Source organism: Oncorhynchus masou, unplaced genomic scaffold, assembly GCF_036934945.1.
Source record: "Oncorhynchus masou masou isolate Uvic2021 unplaced genomic scaffold, UVic_Omas_1.1 unplaced_scaffold_591, whole genome shotgun sequence".
NCBI classification, from domain to species: domain Eukaryota; kingdom Metazoa; phylum Chordata; class Actinopteri; order Salmoniformes; family Salmonidae; genus Oncorhynchus; species Oncorhynchus masou.
In genome coordinates this window covers 297,135-315,000 of record NW_027012332.1, presented here as the reverse complement: position 1 = coordinate 315,000, position 17,866 = coordinate 297,135, and the positions used below count along the sequence as shown (strand labels likewise).

Genomic DNA, 17,866 nt, shown 5'->3' with positions numbered 1-17,866 from the left:
AGGACTCTACAGTCCCAGCAGAACTACACAGGACTCTACAGTCCCAGCAGAACTACGCAGGACTCTACAGTCCCAACAGAACTACACAGGACTCTACAGTCCCAACAGAACTACACAGGACTCTACAGTCCCAACAGAACTACACAGGACTCTACAGTCCCAGCAGAACTACACAGGACTCTACAGTCCCAACAGAACTACACAGGACTCTACAGTCCCAACAGGACTACACAGGACTCTACAGTCCCAACAGAACTACACAGGACTCTACAGTCCCAACAGAACTACACAGGGCTCTACAGTCCCAACAGAACTACACAGGACTCTACAGTCCCAACAGAACTACACAGGACTCTACAGTCCCAACAGAACTACACAGGACTCTACAGTCCCAGCAGAACTACATAGGACTCTACAGTCCCAACAGGACTACGCAGGACTCTACAGTCCCAACAGAACTACACAGGACTCTACAGTCCCAACAGAACTACATAGGATTCTACAGTCCCAACAGAACTACACAGGACTCTACAGTCCCAGCAGAACTACACAGGACTCTACAGTCCCAACAGAACTACACAGGACTCTACAGTCCCAACAGAACTACACAGGACTCTACAGTCCCAACAGAACTACGCAGGACTCTACAGTCCCAACAGAACTACACAGGACTCTACAGTCCCAACAGAACTACACAGGACTCTACAGTCCCAACAGAACTACGCAGGACTCTACAGTCCCAACAGAACTACGCAGGACTCTACAGTCCCAACAGAACTACGCAGGACTCTACAGTCCCAGCAGAACTACACAGGACTCTACAGTCCCAGCAGAACTACACAGGACTCTACAGTCCCAGCAGAACTACACAGGACTCTACAGTCCCAACAGAACTACACAGGACTCTACAGTCCCAACAGAACTACACAGGACTCTACAGTCCCAACAGAACTACACAGGACTCTACAGTCCCAACAGAACTACACAGGACTCTACAGTCCCAACAGAACTACACAGGACTCTACAGTCCCAACAGGACTCTACAGTCCCAACAGAACTACACAGGACTCTACAGTCCCAACAGAACTACACAGGACTCTACAGTCCCAACAGAACTACACAGGACTCTAAAGTCCCAACAGGACTCTACAGTCCCAACAGAACTACGCAGGACTCTACAGTCCCAGCAGAACTACGCAGGACTCTACAGTCCCAACAGAACTACACAGGACTCTACAGTCCCAACAGAACTACACAGGACTCTACAGTCCCAACATGACTCTACAGTCCCAACAGAACTACACAGGACTCTACAGTCCCAGCAGAACTACACAGGACTCTACAGTCCCAACAGAACTACACAGGACTCTACAGTTCCAACAGAACTACACAGGACTCTACAGTCCCAATAGAACTACACAGGACTCTACAGTCCCAACAGAACTACACAGGACTCTACAGTCCCAACAGAACTACGCAGGACTCTACAGTCCCAATAGAACTACACAGGACTCTACAGTCCCAAAAGAACTACACAGGACTCTACAGTTCCAACAGAACTACACAGGACTCTACAGTCCCAACAGAACTAAACAGGACTCTACAGTCCCAACAGAACTACGCAGGACTCTACAGTCCCAGCAGAACTACACAGGACTCTACAGTCCCAACAGAACTACACAGGACTCTACAGTCCCAGCAGAACTACACAGGACTCTACAGTCCCAGCAGAACTACACAGGACTCTACAGTCCCAGCAGAACTACACAGGACTCTACAGTCCCAGCAGAACTACGCAGGACTCTACAGTCCCAACAGAACTACACAGGACTCTACAGTCCCAACAGAACTACACAGGACTCTACAGTCCCAACAGAACTACACAGGACTCTACAGTCCCAGCAGAACTACACAGGACTCTACAGTCCCAACAGAACTACACAGGACTCTACAGTCCCAACAGGACTACACAGGACTCTACAGTCCCAACAGAACTACACAGGACTCTACAGTCCCAACAGAACTACACAGGGCTCTACAGTCCCAACAGAACTACACAGGACTCTACAGTCCCAACAGAACTACACAGGACTCTACAGTCCCAACAGAACTACACAGGACTCTACAGTCCCAGCAGAACTACATAGGACTCTACAGTCCCAACAGGACTACGCAGGACTCTACAGTCCCAACAGAACTACACAGGACTCTACAGTCCCAACAGAACTACATAGGATTCTACAGTCCCAACAGAACTACACAGGACTCTACAGTCCCAGCAGAACTACACAGGACTCTACAGTCCCAACAGAACTACACAGGACTCTACAGTCCCAACAGAACTACACAGGACTCTACAGTCCCAACAGAACTACGCAGGACTCTACAGTCCCAACAGAACTACACAGGACTCTACAGTCCCAACAGAACTACACAGGACTCTACAGTCCCAACAGAACTACGCAGGACTCTACAGTCCCAACAGAACTACGCAGGACTCTACAGTCCCAACAGAACTACGCAGGACTCTACAGTCCCAGCAGAACTACACAGGACTCTACAGTCCCAACAAAACTACACAGGACTCTACAGTCCCAGCGGAACTACATAGGACTCTACAGTCCCAACAGAACTACACAGGACTCTACAGTCCCAACAGAACTACACAGGACTCTACAGTCCCAGCAGAACTACGCAGGACTCTACAGTCCCAACAGAACTACACAGGACTCTACAGTCCCAACAGAACTACATAGGACTCTACAGTCCCAACAGAACTACACAGGACTCTACAGTCCCAGCAGAACTACGCAGGACTCTACAGTCCCAACAGAACTACACAGGACTCTACAGTCCCAACAGAACTACACAGGACTCTACAGTCCCAACAGAACTACGCAGAACTCTACAGTCCCAGCAGAACTACGCAGGACTCTACAGTCCCAACAGAACTACACAGGACTCTACAGTCCCAGCAGAACTACACAGGACTCTACAGTCCCAACAGAACTACGCAGGACTCTACAGTCCCAACAGAACTACGCAGGACTCTACAGTCCCAACAGAACTACACAGGACTCTACAGTCCCAACAGAACTACGCAGGACTCTACAGTCCCAGCAGAACTACACAGGACTCTACAGTCCCAACAGAACTACACAGGACTCTACAGTCCCAGCAGAACTACGCATGACTCTACAGTCCCAGCAGGACTCTACAGTCCCAACAGAACTACACAGGACTCTACAGTCCCAGCAGAACTACACAGGACTCTACAGTCCCAACAGAACTACACAGGACTCTACAGTCCCAGCAGAACTACGCATGACTCTACAGTCCCAACAGAACTACACAGGACTCTACAGTCCCAACAGAACTACACAGGACTCTACAGTCCCAGCAGAACTACACAGGACTCTACAGTCCCAACAGAACTACGCATGACTCTACAGTCCCAGCAGGACTCTACAGTCCCAACAGAACTACGCATGACTCTACAGTCCCAGCAGGACTCTACAGTCCCAACAGAACTACACAGGACTCTACAGTCCCAGCAGAACTACACAGGACTCTACAGTCCCAACAGAACTACACAGGACTCTACAGTCCCAACAGAACTACACAGGACTCTACAGTCCCAACAGAACTACACAGGACTCTACAGTCCCAACAGAACTACATAGGACTCTACAGTCCCAACAGAACTACATAGGACTCTACAGTCCCAACAGAACTACATAGGACTCTACAGTCCCAACAGAACTACACAGGACTCTACAGTCCCAACAGAACTACACAGGACTCTACAGTACCAGCAGAACTACATAGGACTCTACAGTCCCAACAGAACTACATAGGACTCTACAGTCCCAACAGAACTACATAGGACTCTACAGTCCCAACAGAACTACACAGGACTCTACAGTCCCAACAGAACTACACAGGACTCTACAGTCCCAACAGAACTACACAGGACTCTACAGTCCCAACAGAACTACACAGGACTCTACAGTCCCAACAGAACTACACAGGACTCTACAGTCCCAGCAGAACTACACAGGACTCTACAGTCCCAACAGAACTACACAGGACTCTACAGTCCCAACAGGACTACACAGGACTCTACAGTCCCAGCAGAACTACACAGGACTCTACAGTCCCAACAGAACTACATAGGACTCTACAGTCCCAGCAGAACTACACAGGACTCTACAGTCCCAAGTCCCTGTCTGGCCTGGCATGTTGTGTCTGTAGATGATAGATGAATGAAGGTGACTGCCTGGCCTGGCATGTTGTGTCTGTAGATGATAGATGAATGAAGGTGACTGCCTGGCCTGGCATGTTGTGTCTGTAGATGATAGATGAATGAAGGTGACTGCCTGGCCTGGCATGTTGTGTCTGTAGATGATAGATGAATGAAGGTGACTGCCTGGCCTGGCATGTTGTGTCTGTAGATGATAGATGAATGAAGGTGACTGCCTGGCCTGGCATGTTGTGTCTGTAGATGATAGATGAATGAAGGTGACTGCCTGGCCTGGCATGTTGTGTCTGTAGATGATAGATGAATGAAGGTGACTGCCTGGCCTGGCATGTTGTGTCTGTAGATGATAGATGAATGAAGGTGACTGCCTGGCCTGGCATGTTGTGTCTGTAGATGATAGATGAATGAAGGTGACTGCCTGGCCTGGCATGTTGTGTCTGTAGATGATAGATGAATGAAGGTGACTGCCTGGCCTGGCATGTTGTGTCTGTAGATGATAGATGAATGAAGGTGACTGCCTGGCCTGGCATGTTGTGTCTGTAGATGATAGATGAATGAAGGTGACTGCCTGGCCTGGCATGTTGTGTCTGTAGATGATAGATGAATGAAGGTGACTGCCTGGCCTGGCATGTTGTGTCTGTAGATGATAGATGAATGAAGGTGACTGCCTGGCCTGGCATGTTGTGTCTGTAGATGATAGATGAATGAAGGTGACTGCCTGGCCTGGCATGTTGTGTCTGTAGACGATAGATGAATGAAGGTGACTGCCTGGCCTGGCATGTTGTGTCTGTAGATGATAGATGAATGAAGGTGACTGCCTGGCCTGGCATGTTGTGTCTGTAGATGATAGATGAATGAAGGTGACTGCCTGGCCTGGCATGTTGTGTCTGTAGATGATAGATGAATGAAGGTGACTGCCTGGCCTGGCATGTTGTGTCTGTAGATGATAGATGAATGAAGGTGACTGCCTGGCCTGGCATGTTGTGTCTGTAGATGATAGATGAATGAAGGTGACTGCCTGGCCTGGCATGTTGTGTCTGTAGATGATAGATGAATGAAGGTGACTGCCTGGCCTGGCATGTTGTGTCTGTAGATGATAGATGAATGAAGGTGACTGCCTGGCCTGGCATGTTGTGTCTGTAGATGATAGATGAATGAAGGTGACTGCCTGGCCTGGCATGTTGTGTCTGTAGATGATAGATGAATGAAGGTGACTGCCTGGTCTGGCATGTTGTGTCTGTAGATGATAGATGAATGAAGGTGACTGCCTGGCCTGGCATGTTGTGTCTGTAGATGATAGATGAATGAAGGTGACTGCCTGGCCTGGCATGTTGTGTCTGTAGATGATAGATGAATGAAGGTGACTGCCTGGCCTGGCATGTTGTGTCTGTAGATGATAGATGAATGAAGGTGACTGCCTGGCCTGGCATGTTGTGTCTGTAGATGATAGATGAATGAAGGTGACTGCCTGGCCTGGCATGTTGTGTCTGTAGATGATAGATGAATGAAGGTGACTGCCTGGCCTGGCATGTTGTGTCTGTAGATGATAGATGAATGAAGGTGACTGCCTGGCCTGGCATGTTGTGTCTGTAGATGATAGATGAATGAAGGTGACTGCCTGGCCTGGCATGTTGTGTCTGTAGATGATAGATGAATGAAGGTGACTGCCTGGCCTGGCATGTTGTGTCTGTAGATGATAGATGAATGAAGGTGACTGCCTGGCCTGGCATGTTGTGTCTGTAGATGATAGATGAATGAAGGTGACTGCCTGGCCTGGCATGTTGTGTCTGTAGATGATAGATGAATGAAGGTGACTGCCTGGCCTGGCATGTTGTGTCTGTAGATGATAGATGAATGAAGGTGACTGCCTGGCCTGGCATGTTGTGTCTGTAGATGATAGATGAATGAAGGTGACTGCCTGGCCTGGCGTGTTGTGTCTGTAGATGATAGATGAATGAAGGTGACTGCCTGGCCTGGCATGTTGTGTCTGTAGATGATAGATGAATGAAGGTGACTGCCTGGCCTGGCGTGTTGTGTCTGTAGATGATAGATGTAACACTATGCAAAATCAAATGTTATTGGTCACATACACATGGTTAGCAGATGTTATTGAGTATAGCGAAATGCTTATGCTTCTAGATCTGACAGTGCAGAAGTAACTAACAGGTAATATCTAACAAATTCCACAACAAAACCAATACACACAATCTAGTAAGGGAATTCACGATATTCCTAGCGTTATGATCTCAGAAACCCAGAACTAGTCTTGCATAGTTGCGTCAGATGCTCCATTTATGTCACATAATCTGTCAAGTTTTTCATTTTATTGTGCTCTGTTGTTTATTCACTAGGAACCAAATTCAAGTCTAGGGGTCTATTCACTAGGAACCAAACACACGTCCAGGGGTCTATTCACTAGAAACCAAACACAAGTCCAGGGGTCTATTCACTAGGAACCAAACACACGTCCAGGGGTCTATTCACTAGAAACCAAACACAAGTCCAGGGGTCTATTCCCTAGGAACCAAACAGAACCAAACGGAAGCAGACAGATGCAAACCGAATGAAACTGGAAGGGATCAACCTGAATTTGTCGAATAAAAACGTTTGTTTTAGTTGTAAAACGTTTACCATTGCAAAACGTTTCGCAACAGCGTGCGGCCTGAATACACCCAAGGTCAGGCAGGTCAGCGTTGAAACACCAGACTCTGCAGACTCCATAAGAATAGCTGGCTGCTTAATGTACTTTTTTGGCAAAGATCACATTGTCACACCACACCAACTGGTTTCAATCAGTCATTCATCCTAATAAAATCTATATGCACACATTATAATCGGCGTTGTGTTTATGTTACAGTAAAGCTCGATGGTTTTCCATCGGTGGTTGCTTGCTGATGTAATTGTAAACGTCTCTCTTTATATTTCAGCAGCTGGTTTGAATCACAGTATTGGAGCGAATATTTGCTCTCTGACCCTCCGTCCAGCTTCTTACAGGAAGTCAACCGTGAATACTTTACATCGCCGGTTCTGCTTGGCCTCAGACATCACTGAGGAAAGATCTTACCTCTCTGGTTCTGCTCGGCCTCAGACATCACTGAGGAAAGATCTTTACCTCTCTGGTTCTGCTTGGCCTCAGACATCACTGAGGAAAGGTCTTACCTCTCTGGTTCTGCTCGGCCTCAGACATCACTGAGGAAAGATCTTTACCTCTCTGGTTCTGCTTGGCCTCAGACATCACTGAGGAAAGGTCTTACCTCTCTGGTTCTGCTCGGCCTCAGACATCACTGAGGAAAGATCTTTACCTCTCTGGTTCTGCTTGGCCTCAGACATCACTGAGGAAAGGTCTTACCTCTCTGGTTCTGCTTGGCCTCAGACATCACTGAGGAAAGATCTTACCTCTCTGGTTCTGCTTGGCCTCAGACATCACTGAGGAAAGGTCTTACCTCTCTGGTTCTGCTCGGCCTCAGACATCACTGAGGAAAGATCTTTACCTCTCTGGTTCTGCTTGGCCTCAGACATCACTGAGGAAAGGTCTTACCTCTCTGGTTCTGCTTGGCCTCAGACATCACTGAGGAAAGGTCTTACCTCTCTGGTTCTGCTTGGCCTCAGACATCACTGAGGAAAGATCTTTACCTCTCTGGTTCTGCTCGGCCCCAGACATCACTGAGGAAAGGTCTTACCTCTCTGGTTGTGCTCGGCCTAAGCACGGAGAAAAAGTTCTAATAAAAATAATCACTCTGAGTTCAGGTCTTCATTGTTGCCTGGTGATCTTTTGCATTACAATCTGTAAAGTTTGCTGGTTTATTTGGGGCATTTTGTTTTTGACTAGGATCTTTGAGTTGAAAGCAGTTAGTTCCGTGTTGTCTACATCCCTTTCCTGTCAGGTGACCTGTCACCAGTTTAAACTTCCTGACATTGGCCGTGTTCCAGAGCATCAAACCAGTGATACATTGTTGGTAAATGGGGACTGATCTACAAATAATCATGAGTAGTTATTTATGATGCAAGGTGATTTGTAGATCAGTCAGTTGCGACTCACCTGCAATGCTGGCTGCAATGTCAAACATTGCTCCATCCCCCACCTGACCTCTGACCCTCAAACTCACCTCTCCTGTCTATGCCCCTACAGGTTTGAGAGATGAAAACCTCAAGATGGTGGCAGCGATTTTCCATCATCAGCTTCCTGTTAGAGGTGTGGCTTCCTGCCTGGATCATGGCCCAGACAACGCCCCCTACCCAGGGCACCACCTCCCCCAAACCACAGAACGACCGGCTACAGTTCCGTCTGGTTGGGTACCCCGAAAGCACAACGAGGGCGCATCGAGGTCTTCTACAAGGGAGAGTGGGGGACCATCTGTGACGACGACTTCTCTCTGTCCAACGCCAACGTCCTCTGTCGTCAGCTGGGATTCGTCTCCGCTACGGGTTGGACACACAGCGCCAAGTACGGCAAGGGCCAAGGTGAGCTATAACATACATGTAATAGAGCAGTAATTCCATATTCTACAAAGACCATTCATAAGCATGAAGGATGGACACATGACGCCAGGTTATAGCAAGGGTCACGATCAGTAATAGAACTGTTATATATATATATAACGGGGCGGCAGGGTAGCCTAGTGGTTAGAGCGTTGGACTTGTAACCGAAAGGTTGCAAGTTCGAATCCCCGAGCTGACAAAGGTACAAATCTGTCGTTCTGCCCCTGAACAGGCAGTTAACCCACTGTTCCTAGGCCGTCATTGAAAATAAGAATTTGTTCTTAATTGACTTGCCTAGTAAAATAAAGGTCAAATAAGATAAATAAATATATATATATATATAGGAAACCATTCATCAGGAGAGAACTCAAACACAACAGGATACATTGGTTGACAATGAACACGCACAGTACATTATTCTCTACGTTGTGTTATAGTTGACCGACGGTGACTCGATTTGTTTATTCTCTATGCAGGGAAGATCTGGCTGGATAATGTCCAGTGTAACGGAGGGGAGAAGAGTATCGACCTGTGTAAATCTCGAGGCTGGGGCAACAGTGACTGCACACACGACGAGGACGCTGGAGTCATCTGCAAGGACGAGAGGCTTCCTGGGTTTGTCGACTCCAACGTCATTGATGTAAGGCATTACAATGGGTTAGCAGGGTCGGGGGTCAAACCCAGTCAATTCACGAAGTTCACTGGAGACCCAATTTCGAATTCTATTCTATTCTATGGTCAACAGTGGTGTTCTATATAGGGAATAGGGCCCTGGTCAACAGTGGTGTTCTATATAGGGAATAGGGCCCTGGTCAACAGTGGTGTTCTATATAGGGAATAGGGCCCTGGTCAACAGTAGTGTTCTATATAGGGAATAGGGCCCTGGTCAACAGTAGTGTTCTATATAGGGAATAGGGCCCTGGTCAACAGTAGTGTTCTATATAGGGAATAGGGCCCTGGTCAACAGTAGTGTACTATATAGGGAATAGGACTCTGGTCAACAGTAGTGTTCTATATAGGGAATAGGGCCCTGGTCAACAGTAGTGTACTATATAGGGAAGAGGGCCCTGGTCAACAGTAGTGTACTATATAGGGAATAGGGCCCTGGTCAACAGTAGTGTACTATATAGGGAATAGGACTCTGGTCAACAGTAGTGTTCTATATAGGGAATAGGGCCCTGGTCAACAGTAGTGTACTATATAGGGAAGAGGGCCCTGGTCAACAGTAGTGTACTATATAGGGAATAGGGCCCTGGTCAACAGTAGTGTTCTATATAGGGAATAGGGCCCTGGTCAACATTAGTGTTCTATATAGGGAATAGGGTCCTGGTCAACAGTAGTGTTCTATATAGGGAATAGGGCCCTGGTCAACAGTAGTGTTCAATATAGGGAATAGGGCCATGGTCAACAGTAGTGTACTATATAGGGAATAGGGCCCTGGTCAACAGTAGTGTACTATATAGGGAATAGGGCCCTGGTCAACAGTAATGTACTATATAGGGAATAGGGCCCTGGTCAACAGTAGTGTTCTATATAGGGAATAGGGCCCTGGTCAACAGTAGAGTACTATATAGGGAATAGGGCCCTGGTCAACAGTAGTGTTCTATATAGGGAATATGCTGCTGATTTCCTATTGGGTCCTTTGGTGATGCGCTATAGAGCCCCATGCTAGAGTTTACAATTACACTCTCATAGATCATTCCCTACGTCATAACATGGCCGTGTCATAAGTTAACCGCTGGTGATGACTGTCCAGACTGAGGAAGCACAGTTGTAGTGTTGAAAAGCACATAGGTGCCAGACAGCCACTCTTTTTCCATTTACCTTCTCTCTGTCTCTTTCTCTCTGTCTCTCTGTCTCTCTCTCTCTCTCTCTCTCTCTCTCTCTCTCTCTCTCTCTCTCTCTCGCTGGCTCTCTCTGTCTCTCTGTGTGTCTCTCTCTCTGACTTTTGCTCTCTATGTCTCTCTCTGACTCTCTGACTCGCTCTCTGTCTCTCTCTGGCTCTCTGTCTCTCTCTCTCTCTCTCTCTCGCTGGCTCTCTCTGTCTCTCTGTCTCTCTCTCTGACTTTCGCTCTCTCTGTCTCTCTCTGACTCGCTCTCTGTCTCTCTCTGTCTCTCTGGCTCTCTCTCTGTCTCTGGCTTTCTCTCTGTCTCTCTTTGTCTCTCTCTGACTCTCTCTCTCTGACTCTCTCTCTTCCCTCTCTCTCTCTTTATTGTTCACTACTTTAGACTTTTTGATAGAAAGGAGACATTTGTGACACAACCTTAAACTGGGGGCCTCCAGGACTCTGGGTTCTACTGTTCAGCCTTCTGATTGGATGGTTAGATCAGGAAGGAAATATGTCTTTCAAACTCCTTATTGGACAGTTTAAACTCTAAAGAAGAGCTTTCATAAGAGTTAGGCTTTCCTCCTTCTTTTCTTGCTTCACCTGCTCCTCCCCCTACCCCTCCTGCTCCTCCCTCAACCCCTCCTGCTCCTCCCCCTACCCCTCCTGCTCCTCCCCCCTACCCCTCCTGCTCCTCACCCGACCCTCCTGCTCCTCACCCGACCCTCCTGCTCCTCACCCTACCCTCCTGCTCCTCCCCCTCCCCTCCTGCTCCTCCCCCTACTCCTCCCCCTACCCTCCTGCTCCTCCCCTCTCCCCCTCCTCCCCTACCCACCTGCTCCTCCCCTACCCCTCCCCTACCCCTCCCCACCTGCTTCTCCCCCTACCCTCCTGCTCCTCCCCCTCCTCCCCCTACCCCCTGCTCCTCCCCTCCTCCCCCTACCCTCCCCTCCTCCCCCTACCCTCCTGCTCCTCCCCCTCCTCCCCCTACCCCCTGCTCCTCCCCTCCTCCCCTACCCTCCCCCTCCTCCACCTACCCTCCTGCTCCTCCCCTCCTCCCCCTACCCCCTGCTCCTCCCCTCCTCCCCCTACCCTCCCCTCCTCCACCTACCCTCCTGCTCCTCCCCCTCCTCCCCCTACCCCCTGCTCCTCCCCTCCTCCCCTACCCTCCCCCAACCCTCCTGCTCCTCCCCCTCCTTCCCCTACCCTCCTGCTCTCTGTGTTCCTGTGTCCAGTCTGGCGAACAGACAACAAACCAGGAGTTCAGCCAAGTCCTCTTCCACCCACTCAGTCTGACCTGACTCAATGCAGCGCAGCCTGGGAATCAAGAAACCACAGTTACAAACCTTTTGCCTTTAGTCACGACCAGTTACTATTACTGCCTTTAGTCAACCAGTTACTATTACTGCCTTTAGTCAACCAGTTACTATTACTGGCTTTAGTCAACCAGATACTATTACTGCCTTTAGTCAACCAGATACTATTACTGCCTTTAGTCAACCAGTTACTATTACTGCCTTTAGTCAACCAGTTACTATTACTGCCTTTAGTCAACCAGATACTATTACTGCCTTTAGTCAACCAGTTACTATTACTGCCTTTAGTCAACCAGATACTATTACTGCCTTTAGTCAACCAGTTACTATTACTGCCTTTAGTCAACCAGTTACTATTACTGCCTTTAGTCAACCAGTTACTATTACTGCCTTTAGTCAACCAGATACTATTACTGCCTTTAGTCAACCAGATACTATTACTGCCTTTAGTCACTACCAGTTACTATTACTGCCTTTAGTCAACCAGTTACTATTACTGCCTTTAGTCAACCAGATACTATTACTGCCTTTAGTCACAACCAGTTACTATTACTGCCTTTAGTCAACCAGTTACTATTACTGCCTTTAGTCAACCAGTTACTATTACTGCCTTTAGTCAACCAGATACTATTACTGCCTTTAGTCAACCAGTTACTATTACTGCCTTTAGTCAACCAGTTACTATTACTGCCTTTAGTCAACCTGTTACTATTACTGCCTTTAGTCAACCAGATACTATTACTGGCTTTAGTCAACCAGATACTATTACTGGCTTTAGTCAACCAGATACTATTAGTGGCTTTAGTCAACCAGATACTATTACTGCCTTTAGTCAACCAGATACTATTACTGCCTTTAGTCAACCAGATACTATTACTGCCTTTAGTCAACCAGTTACTATTACTGCCTTTAGTCAACCAGTTACTATTACTGCCTTTAGTCACGACCAGTTACTATTACTGCCTTTAGTCAACCAGTTACTATTACTGCCTTTAGTCAACCAGTTACTATTACTGCCTTTAGTCAACCAGTTACTATTACTGCCTTTAGTCAACCAGATACTATTACTGCCTTTAGTCAACCAGATACTATTACTGCCTTTAGTCAACCAGTTACTATTACTGCCTTTAGTCAACCAGATACTATTACTGCCTTTAGTCACGACCAGTTACTATTACTGCCTTTAGTCAACCAGTTACTATTACTGCCTTTAGTCAACCAGTTACTATTACTGCCTTTAGTCAACCAGTTACTATTACTGCCTTTAGTCAACCAGATACTATTACTGCCTTTAGTCAACCAGATACTATTACTGCCTTTAGTCAACCAGTTACTATTACTGCCTTTAGTCAACCAGTTACTATTACTGCCTTTAGTCAACCAGTTACTATTACTGCCTTTAGTCAACCAGATACTATTACTGCCTTTAGTCAACCAGATACTATTACTGCCTTTAGTCACGACCAGATACTGTTACTGCCTTTAGTCAACCAGTTACTATTACTGCCTTTAGTCAACCAGTTACTATTACTGCCTTTAGTCAACCAGTTACTATTACTGCCTTTAGTCAACCAGTTACTATTACTGCCTTTAGTCAACCAGATACTATTACTGCCTTTAGTCAACCAGATACTATTACTGCCTTTAGTCAACCAGTTACTATTACTGCCTTTAGTCAACCAGTTACTATTACTGCCTTTAGTCAACCAGATACTATTACTGCCTTTAGTCAACCAGATACTATTACTGCCTTTAGTCAACCAGATACTATTACTGCCTTTAGTCAACCAGTTACTATTACTGCCTTTAGTCAACCAGATACTATTACTGCCTTTAGTCAACCAGATACTATTACTGCCTTTAGTCAACCAGTTACTATTACTGCCTTTAGTCAACCAGTTACTATTACTGCCTTTAGTCAACCAGTTACTATTACTGCCTTTAATCATCCAGTTACTATTACTGCCTTTAGTCACGACCAGTTACTATTACTGCCTTTAGTCAACCAGTTACTATTACTGCCTTTAGTCAACCAGTTACTATTACTGCCTTTAGTCAACCAGATACTATTACTGCCTTTAGTCAACCAGTTACTATTACTGCCTTTAGTCAACCAGTTACTATTACTGCCTTTAGTCAACCAGATACTATTACTGCCTTTAGTCAACCAGTTACTATTACTGCCTTTAGTCAACCAGTTACTATTACTGCCTTTAGTCACGACCAGTTACTATTACTGCCTTTAGTCAACCAGATACTATTACTGCCTTTAGTCAACCAGTTACTATTACTGCCTTTAGTCAACCAGTTACTATTACTGCCTTTAGTCAACCAGTTACTATTACTGCCTTTAGTCACGACCAGTTACTATTACTGCCTTTAGTCAACCAGTTACTATTACTGCCTTTAGTCAACCAGTTACTATTACTGCCTTTAGTCAACCAGATACTATTACTGCCTTTAGTCAACCAGTTACTATTACTGCCTTTAGTCAACCAGTTACTATTACTGCCTTTAGTCAACCAGTTACTATTACTGCCTTTAGTCAACCAGATACTATTACTGCCTTTAGTCAACCAGATACTATTACTGCCTTTAGTCAACCAGATACTATTACTGCCTTTAGTCACGACCAGTTACTATTACTGCCTTTAGTCAACCAGATACTATTACTGCCTTTAGTCAACCAGATACTATTACTGCCTTTAGTCAACCAGTTACTATTACTGCCTTTAGTCAACCAGTTACTATTACTGCCTTTAGTCAACCAGTTACTATTACTGCCTTTAGTCAACCAGATACTATTACTGCCTTTAGTCAACCAGTTACTATTACTGCCTTTAGTCAACCAGTTACTATTACTGCCTTTAGTCACGACCAGATACTGTTACTGCCTTTAGTCAACCAGTTACTATTACTGCCTTTAGTCAACCAGTTACTATTACTGCCTTTAGTCAACCAGTTACTATTACTGCCTTTAGTCAACCAGATACTATTACTGCCTTTAGTCAACCAGATACTATTACTGCCTTTAGTCAACCAGTTACTATTACTGCCTTTAGTCAACCAGTTACTATTACTGCCTTTAGTCAACCAGTTACTATTACTGCCTTTAGTCAACCAGTTACTATTACTGCCTTTAGTCAACCAGATACTATTACTGCCTTTAGTCAACCAGTTACTATTACTGCCTTTAGTCAACCAGTTACTATTACTGCCTTTAGTCAACCAGTTACTATTACTGCCTTTAGTCATGACCAGATACTATTACTGCCTTTAGTCAACCAGATACTATTACTGCCTTTAGTCACGACCAGTTACTATTACTGCCTTTAGTCAACCAGATACTATTACTGCCTTTAGTCAACCAGTTACTATTACTGCCTTTAGTCAACCAGTTACTATTACTGCCTTTAGTCAACCAGATACTATTACTGCCTTTAGCCAACCAGTTACTATTACTGCCTTTAGTCAACCAGTTACTATTACTGCCTTTAGTCAACCAGATACTATTACTGCCTTTAGTCAACCAGTTACTATTACTGCCTTTAATCAACCAGTTACTATTACTGCCTTTAGTCAACCAGATACTATTACTGCCTTTAGTCAACCAGTTACTATTACTGCCTTTAATCAACCAGATACTATTACTGCCTTTAGTCAACCAGATACTATTACTGCCTTTAGTCAACCAGATACTATTACTGCCTTTAGTCAACCAGTTACTATTACTGCCTTTTGTCAACCAGTTACTATTACTGCCTTTAGTCAACCAGTTACTATTACTGCCTTTAGTCAACCAGTTACTATTACTGCCTTTAGTCACGACCAGTTACTATTACTGCCTTTAGTCAACCAGATACTATTACTGCCTTTAGTCAACCAGTTACTATTACTGCCTTTAGTCAACCAGATACTATTACTGCCTTTTGTCAACCAGTTACTATTACTGCCTTTAATCAACCTGTTACTATTACTGCCTTTAGTCAACCAGATACTATTACTGCCTTTAGCCTCGACCAGTTACTATTACTGCCTTTAGCCACGACCAGTTACTATTACTGCCTTTAGTCAACCAGTTACTATTACTGCCTTTAGTCAACCAGTTACTATTACTGCCTTTAATCAACCAGATACTATTACTGCCTTTAGTCACTACCAGTTACTATTACTGCCTTTAGTCAACCAGTTACTATTACTGCCTTTAGTCACTACCAGTTACTATTACTGCCTTTAGTCAACCAGTTACTATTACTGCCTTTAGTCACTACCAGTTACTATTACTGCCTTTAGTCAACCAGTTACTATTACTGCCTTTAGTCAACCAGATACTATTACTGCCTTTAGTCAACCAGTTACTATTACTGCCTTTAGTCAACCAGTTACTATTACTGCCTTTAGTCAACCAGTTACTATTACTGCCTTTAGTCACGACCAGATACTATTACTGCCTTTAGTCAACCAGTTACTATTACTGCCTTTAGTCAACCAGATACTATTACTGCCTTTAGTCAACCAGTTACTATTACTGCCTTTAGTCACTACCAGTTACTATTACTGCCTTTAGTCAACCAGTTACTATTACTGCCTTTAGTCAACCAGTTACTATTACTGCCTTTAGTCAACCAGTTACTATTACTGCCTTTAGTCAACCAGTTACTATTACTGCCTTTAGTCACGACCAGATACTATTACTGCCTTTAGTCAACCAGTTACTATTACTGCCTTTAGTCAACCAGTTACTATTACTGCCTTTAGTCAACCAGTTACTATTACTGCCTTTAGTCAACCAGTTACTATTACTGCCTTTAGTCACGACCAGACTCTATTACTGCCTTTAGTCAACCAGATACTATTACTGCCTTTAGTCAACCAGTTACTATTACTGCCTTTAGTCACGACCAGACTCTATTACTGCCTTTAGTCAACCAGATACTTCATTATCCATGTTAGTGTTTAACCAAACTTTAAACGTTGTATTTGCGTTCAGTTTTCAAGCATTGATACTCCACGATGCTGTTACTTGTTGAGCACCATCATTCTGTGGGGCTTGATGGGATACTGTTACTTGTTGAACACCATCATTCTGTGGGGCTTGATGGGATACTGTTACTTGTTGAACACCATCATTCTGTGGGGCTTGATGGGATACTGTTACTTGTTGAACACCATCATTCTGTGGGGCTTGATGGGATACTGTTACTTGTTGATCACCATCATTCTGTGGGGCTTGATGGGATAATGTTAGTTGTTGAACACCATCATTCTGTGGGGCTTGACGGGATACTGTTACTTGTTGAACACCATCATTCTGTGGGGCTTGATGGGATACTGTTACTTGTTGAACACCATCATTCTGTGGGGCTTGATGGGATACTGTTACTTGTTGAACACCATCATTCTGTGGGGCTTGATGGGGTACTGTTACTTGTTGAACACCATCATTCTGTGGGGCTTGATGTGATACGGTTACTTGTTGAACACCATCATTCTGTGGGGCTTTCGTTGGTGTATGCGTGATCGTCAATATCCATGATATTTACTTCGTCTTCACCCTTGGTTTTCATAGATTTACCTTGACATCTTTGACACTCCCGTCTAGCGATATGTCAGTTGTAGCTCCCCTGCTCTGCTCAGGTTTCTGTGTGATAGCCTAATGTAAGATATCATTTTATCTGTCAAACCAATATGACACGAAGCACCACAATGTGACTCCCAAGCAGCCTTGGTTTCTGAACATCGTGTTTGCTTCCCACAGTATATAAATCCATTCTAAACATGCGATTAAAGCATACACCTGAAAATATATTTGCATATAGCAAAAATTAGTATCCTGTGAAATGGCACTTGAATCACATGACAGGTTTCCACCTGTTAGGGCATTGCACTCCGTGAAACGGCCATTGAATGGCGGTTTCTTTTCCGTCTATGCTGTGTCTGTGTGACATCAGTGACATCAGTGTGAAGACGTGTGTGTGTGTGTG

At 45.3% G+C, this 17,866-nt stretch overlaps 1 pseudogene; it reads left to right on the top strand.

Annotated features, from left to right (window-relative positions):
- The window catches only part of LOC135536290 (lysyl oxidase homolog 3B-like), a 76,333-nt pseudogene that overhangs the window by 5,128 nt on the left and 53,339 nt on the right, over window positions 1-17,866 (top strand).